This window comes from Protomyctophum parallelum, assembly GCF_964188405.1.
Source record: "Protomyctophum parallelum genome assembly, chromosome: 12".
In the NCBI taxonomy this organism is placed as follows: Eukaryota; Metazoa; Chordata; class Actinopteri; order Myctophiformes; family Myctophidae; genus Protomyctophum; species Protomyctophum parallelum.
In genome coordinates, this window is record NC_139712.1 from 13,092,748 (window position 1) to 13,098,906 (window position 6,159).

General features: G+C 40.6%; 1 long non-coding RNA gene across 2 annotated transcripts; it reads left to right on the forward strand.

Moving 5' to 3' along the window:
- Window positions 1-3,565: 3,565 nt before the first annotated feature.
- LOC310868296 lies at window positions 3,566-6,150 on the forward strand. 2 transcript variants are annotated; one of them, XR_014570076.1, is made up of 4 exons: window positions 3,566-5,244; window positions 5,608-5,693; window positions 5,758-5,927; window positions 5,992-6,150. It is a non-coding gene; the product is annotated as an uncharacterized lncRNA (long non-coding RNA). The 2 variants fall into 2 exon arrangements; XR_014570075.1 differs by having other exon boundaries at window positions 5,758-6,150.
- Window positions 6,151-6,159: the final 9 nt, after the last annotated feature.

A 6,159-nucleotide genomic window follows, 5' to 3' on the forward strand; every position in this document is an offset into this window, starting at 1 on the left:
TTCTCCATCATTCAAACAAACCAATATATATCCTTATCCTCTGTCTGTGTGTGTGTGTGTGTGTGTGTGTGTGTGTGTGTGTGTGTGTGTGTGTGTGTGTGTGTGTGTGTGTGTGTGTGTGTGTGTGTGTGTGTGTGTGTGACCGTGTGACCGTGTGACCGTGTGTGTGTGTGTGTGTGTGTGTGTGTGTGTGTGTGTGTGTGTGTGTGTGTGTGTGTGTGTGTGTGTGTGTGTGTGTGTGTGAGACTGTGACTGTGACTGTGTGTGTGTGTGTGTGTGTGTGTGTGTGTGTGTGTGTGTGTGTGTGTGTGTGTGTGTGTGTGTGTGTGTGTGTGTGTGTGTGTGTGTGTGTGTGTGTGTGTGTGTGTGTGTGTGTGTGTGTGTGTCCATCAGCAGCTGTCTTAACTGAACGACCACCAATCAATCTCAATAATGTTCATTTAACATCGCTGTAGTTTAAAGAAGGTTTTTGTTGGTAATTAAACTCACCTTGTGTTCTCTCTGAGGTTTGTTCGGTAGGAAGTATATGTAGTTAGTAGTACCTGCAGTTATAGTAGTATTAGTAGGCCAGTAGTTAGTAGTATTAGTAGTAAAACTAGTAGTAATTCCAGTAGTTTCCTGAAGCTCTGCCCAGCCTCCACTGATAGTGACAACCGGCTCGTTGTAGGCACTGTGTTGTTTTGGCAAATCAAAGCTTGCAAATACAAGACGATCTCTTCAAAATAAGAGTATCCTCTAGACTCTAGAGGATACTCTTATTTCGAAGAGATCGTCTTATATTTGCTAGCTTAGATTTGCCAAGCCAACACAGTGCGGCCCCCCCACCTTCACTTAATGTGGCCCTCAGGTTAATGTCAGAATACTGATATAATGTTGGTTGGTTTCAGCTGTTTACAATTCCACAACATGCAAAACATGACCTGCTTTAATTAAAGCTGGTCTAAATTAGTAGCTCAATGCTTCAACACACGTATAATTAAAGGCATTTGAAATTACATAAAAATTTAAGTTTTCAGGATTCCAATTAAAAAAAGATTTAAATTCGAATATAGCCAAAAATAGCCGATCTACAAGCTCAAAACGCGTCGCAGAGCGACGCGTTTTGAGCTTGTAGATCGGCTATTTTAGCTATGACAGTAATATATGGCCCTAGGGAGTGAGTGTGGAAATATAGTGGCCCTCTCCATAGTCAAAGTTGCCCAGCCCTGATCTAGGGTATTGAAAAAAAAGATGAATTGCACATTAAAACTATAAATTAAGCATTTAAACGATGCTATAAGACACACATTATGTAAAAATGTAAAGAAATATATGAATAAGTAATGTTTCTGTGTAAAAATAAGTAATTTAAAGGTTATCTAAATGGATGAATGCTATTCACTGGAGTGCATGGACTTTATAAAGTGGACGCTGGACAAAAATCCCTTCTATGTAGGCCTATCTACTGTCATACAGTGTTGTTTTTGGCAGCAAATTTCTATTTTAGTTTTTGTCATTAGTCTCTTGAATAGTTTTCACTTAGTTTTAGTCACATTTTAGTCACCTGGAATGTATTAGTGTTTTAGTCTAGTTTTAGTCGACTAAATGTCATACGATTTTAGTCGACTAAATCTACAGGTGATTTAGTCGACTAAAATGTATTTTGGCGGGTCTTGTTGCCGTCATATTGACTTATTTTACACTTTACACATGCAACCCAATTGTAAAATGACTTATACTGGATCTCTTGTCCACTAGTCCCTTCCTAACATTTTAGTCTAGTTTTTATTTGTTGACGAAATTGTCAGTATATTTTAGTCTTAGTTTTAGTCATCGTAGCTTAGTTTTCATTTAGTTTCCATTTGTTTTTGTCAGTGAAAAAAGGTAGTCGACGAACATTTTTCGTCTTAGTTTTAGTCGACGAAAACAACACTGCTGTCATATGCACATGTCCGTGGAGACCTCCTCCAGTGAATAGCATTTATCCATTTAGATTACTTTTTTACGTTATTTAATTACTTATTTTTACACAGAAACATAATGTGTCTCTTTACAATAACTGCAATGTAATAATTATAATACTAATAATCAAGCAACCGGATGTACAGGATGCTTTAGATTTGCTAAATAGACGGAGCCCTCGTTGTAGGAAGCAGAGAGGTTGCCACATAGTGGCACTAATAAGCAAACCACGGCTGTGAAAATTAGCCCCAAAGGAAGTTGACTGCATGGGCTTGTAGATCTGTTATATTGAAATAATATGAATAGTAATAGTAATAGTAATGAATACACATCTTGGGGAAAAGGGGGAATAATTTGGAATGTTACTTTGAATATAAATACACATCTTGTATGTGGACTGGGGGTCACCAAATACACAGGCTGTAAATGTGGGGGTCCCTGGCTGTAGTGTAAATATGGAGGTCCGTGGGGGTCCGTGGAGGGGTCCATACCGTCCTTGACTTGAAGACGTTTTGACAGGATGAAGAAAGACCAGTACTGTAAAACAAAAACCCAAAGTTGCTTATTATGAGCAGACGTGGCAACCCCGGCAGAAGGAAAACCTTGAAGCAGTGTTGCCATATTATGAGAGCGCTATAAGCAATAAACCATGAAAACAGCCCTAAATATGTTCTATTCAATTCATATAGGACCATTTAAAGACAAACAAATAATAATAATAATAACAGATTTGAAATGCAGACAGCCGTAAACTTTCTCTTAATTGAGAGTGGTTTTGAAGGAGTCAGTCCACCAATCATTTATAGATATAATAAATATGAATGAAATTAATAAATATTATTTATTTACCAGGGGGGCAGTCAGACAGATATTTTGTGAAGCCACTGAGGAAATCGGGATTTCCTGAAAGTTCATATAATGGCCTGTTGTGGCGCTGTCATTGGGCCCAAAAAACCCATAGCCCCATAGAAGTCCATGTATTTGGGCCCAACTTCACCTAGACTGTATTACCTTAATAAACATGGTCATGAATACTTTCTGCTTCCAGTCACTAGTTTAAAGTCTCATTTCTAATGTCATAATATTCTTTTTGGAAAATGATGGTCCCATTTATTAAAGAAATTACCATAAAGTCGCGTATGTTCTGAGGGGCGTGGCTACCGTTACAGTCTATGATCGGGATTCCCCACCCACTCGAGTCAAAATAAAAACCAACGGAGAAGAAGGGGGGGAAGTCCCGCCTCGTTGTCTGGGCCAGCCAATGGGCCAGCTGGGCCCAAACGGATCTAGAAAGATGGCAATTTACAATTGAAGGACTGACAGGCTTAATTTTACGTCCATATCAGACCAAGAGAACGCTTTGTCCATATTTTTTACAGTCTATGGGACGCACGTGCCAAAACAATGGTCCCCGACAGCATAACGGGAGCGAATATCGTGCAGTGCGTAAACGAGCCATGGATGGAAAACGGACGTGGCACAAAATATCGAGAGAAAGAAAGAGAAAAAAATGCAAGGAAGTTTTAAAAAAAAAGAGAAGAGGACAATCTTTATTTCAATAATTATGTTCAATCCTGCAATAATTAAACAATTCAAACACAACAATGTCAATGTTTGGCAGAGAACAGAGAACGGTAGGAAATCTATCTACGAAGAGCACAAGGAAATAATAAGAATAATATTAATAACAACAGTGGCGTGCACAGACATTTAGAGGGGCAAGGTGCTCAAGTGAAAAAAAGGGCACCTTGTGCAGCGCATTTTGGGGCGGGAACCCATTTTGGTGCTTTAGCTATTGAAAAATAGCAGATCTACAAGCTCATAGGTTTGCTATTTTTTTATTTATCGAAGAACCACTGACATAGAAACATAGCTTTAGATTGTGGGGGGCCTAAATAATATAGAAGCGTTTTTTATCAAGATTTTATCAATGTCACCGCATGGTCCACACACTACACATTAGGAAAAAAAAGAAAACGTTTTTCTTTTTCTTTAGCTCTAGCACCCCCTAGTGTCTGTCTGTGCACGCCACTGATAACAACAAAAAAGGCAAAAGGGTGAAAGAGGGTGTGGTTTTCTTAAGTACAGTTTCACAGTCAAACGCACAAAGATAAATTCTTCAGGCAGTTGAAAACTACAACAAACCAACAGGTTGTCATGAGAATTACAGTAAGACTTACAGTAAGACATGGTACAGTAGGTTCAAAACAAAAAACAACGAAAGGCATGATTCTGAGGGAAGATATCCTCACTGTAGGGCAGAAGATCTGAGGGAACTATAGGGAAGGAATTTAGAAAGATCCTGAAAACGTGTGCAACATATTTTCAGATGGGGGGGTCGGCGGCCAATCACAGATCATTCTACTAACCGCCGTTCGCTAGCACAACAATCCAAGTGGGACACCTAGAGTGGCCGCGGCCATTTTGCATTCAAAGCTCCGCGCGTTCAAATACCTGTATCTCAAAATCAGCGCAAAGGAATGTTGTTTTCTGGTGAAAACAAGGTTTTTCCAACGGCCTGTAGCAGGTGCTGTGGTACTCACGGTCAGGGTTTTTTCTGCACCGAGCGAGAAAACAACAACCGGTCCAAGACACCGCACGCAGCATGTTGTCATTGTAACATCCGGTTACGGATATTTGGCTCTTCAAAATAAGTGTTAGAAGTGTTTAAGTGTGTTTTTCTCCAGAAAACTGACATTATTTAGAAATGACTTTGTAGAATCTGGTCTCAGTGGGTTCAAAGTTCAACGTGCGGGACAGACTTCACTGATCTGTCAGGAAACAACTGTCTCTGCACTTGCTGCAAAAACAACAACAACACATGATCTATATACGATAGAAAACAAGCATTATTCATTTGTGGCAGACTTTCCTTCTTGGGCACTTTCACTTCCTGTGTGCTCTGGACAGGGTGGTTCATTTGTGACCCAGCTTTATTGAGGGACTGCCATTGGACCTTTTTTGTCATGTCATGTGAAAGCAGGGAATCGTAGCTTCAAATAGACATATTGGTTGTTCAGTTTAACCCTCCGATTTAGGAGATATGGCTTATAGTCGTAATGTCTGGCAGAGAAACAGAGAGTTGAGAAAACAGGCTTGAAAAGGTTCACTTCTGTGGTCTCTAACATTACACCTAGCTACATGTTTAAGCATTTATTTCATATTTACATGTCTTCTGTGGACTCCAACATTACACCTAGCTACATGTTTAAGCATTTATTTCATATTTACATGTCTTCTGTGGTCTCTAACATTACACCTAGCTACATGTTTAAGCATTTATTTCATATTTACATGTCTTCTGTGGACTCTAACATTACACCTATAGCTACATGTTTAAGCCATAGGCGGAGCTTGAACTTGACGCCTGGGGGTGCGACTGCTTGGCCGACACCCGCAAGCATGCGAAGCGTGCGCGCACGATTTCTTTGACCTTTATTTTATTATTTTAGCGTTTTTACAATGCCCTAACCCCTAAAAATGAGTTATTTAGGTAGTACAGCAGGTCACACACATACACACTTGCACTACAGCCATACAGCGAGTCATCAAATCATGCTAAGAGAGATGATTACAAAATACAGTCAGAAGCCAGAAGTGCACCCCCTGAACCCCCTCAAGCTCCGCCCATGGTTTAAGCCTTTATTTCATATTTATATAATGCAGTTTTTCTTGGCTGGTGCACAATGGCAGCCAATCAGACAAGCTGGGTCACATATCAATAAATGGGGATGCTGTACTCTGTACTGTAGGTGTCAAGATGGCCGCCAGGGAGCCAGTATGCTGTTCTGTAGGTGTCAAGATGGCCGCCATTAGGTTTCAAGATGGCCGTCATTAGGTGTCAAGATGGCCGACAGGGAGGCTGTATTCTGTACTGTAGGTGTCAAGATGGCCGCCAGGGAGCCAGTATGCTGTTCTGTAGGTGTCAAGATGGCCGCCAGGGAGCCAGTATGCTGTTCTGTAGGTGTCAAGATGGCCGTCATTAGGTGTCAAGATGGCCGTCATTAGGTGTCAAGATGGCCGCCAGGGAGCCAGTTTTCTGTACTGTAGGTGTCAAGATGGCCGCCAGGGATGCATGCTGGGATATTTGGGGGAGGAGGTTTTTCGGGGCAGAGCAAAGATTAAAAAAAAAGAAAAAAATACAAAACCAAAAACAACCAAAGAAGCAGAAACAGGCGGATATGTCTGGAGTTTTAAAACTATTTATCACACGCCTAA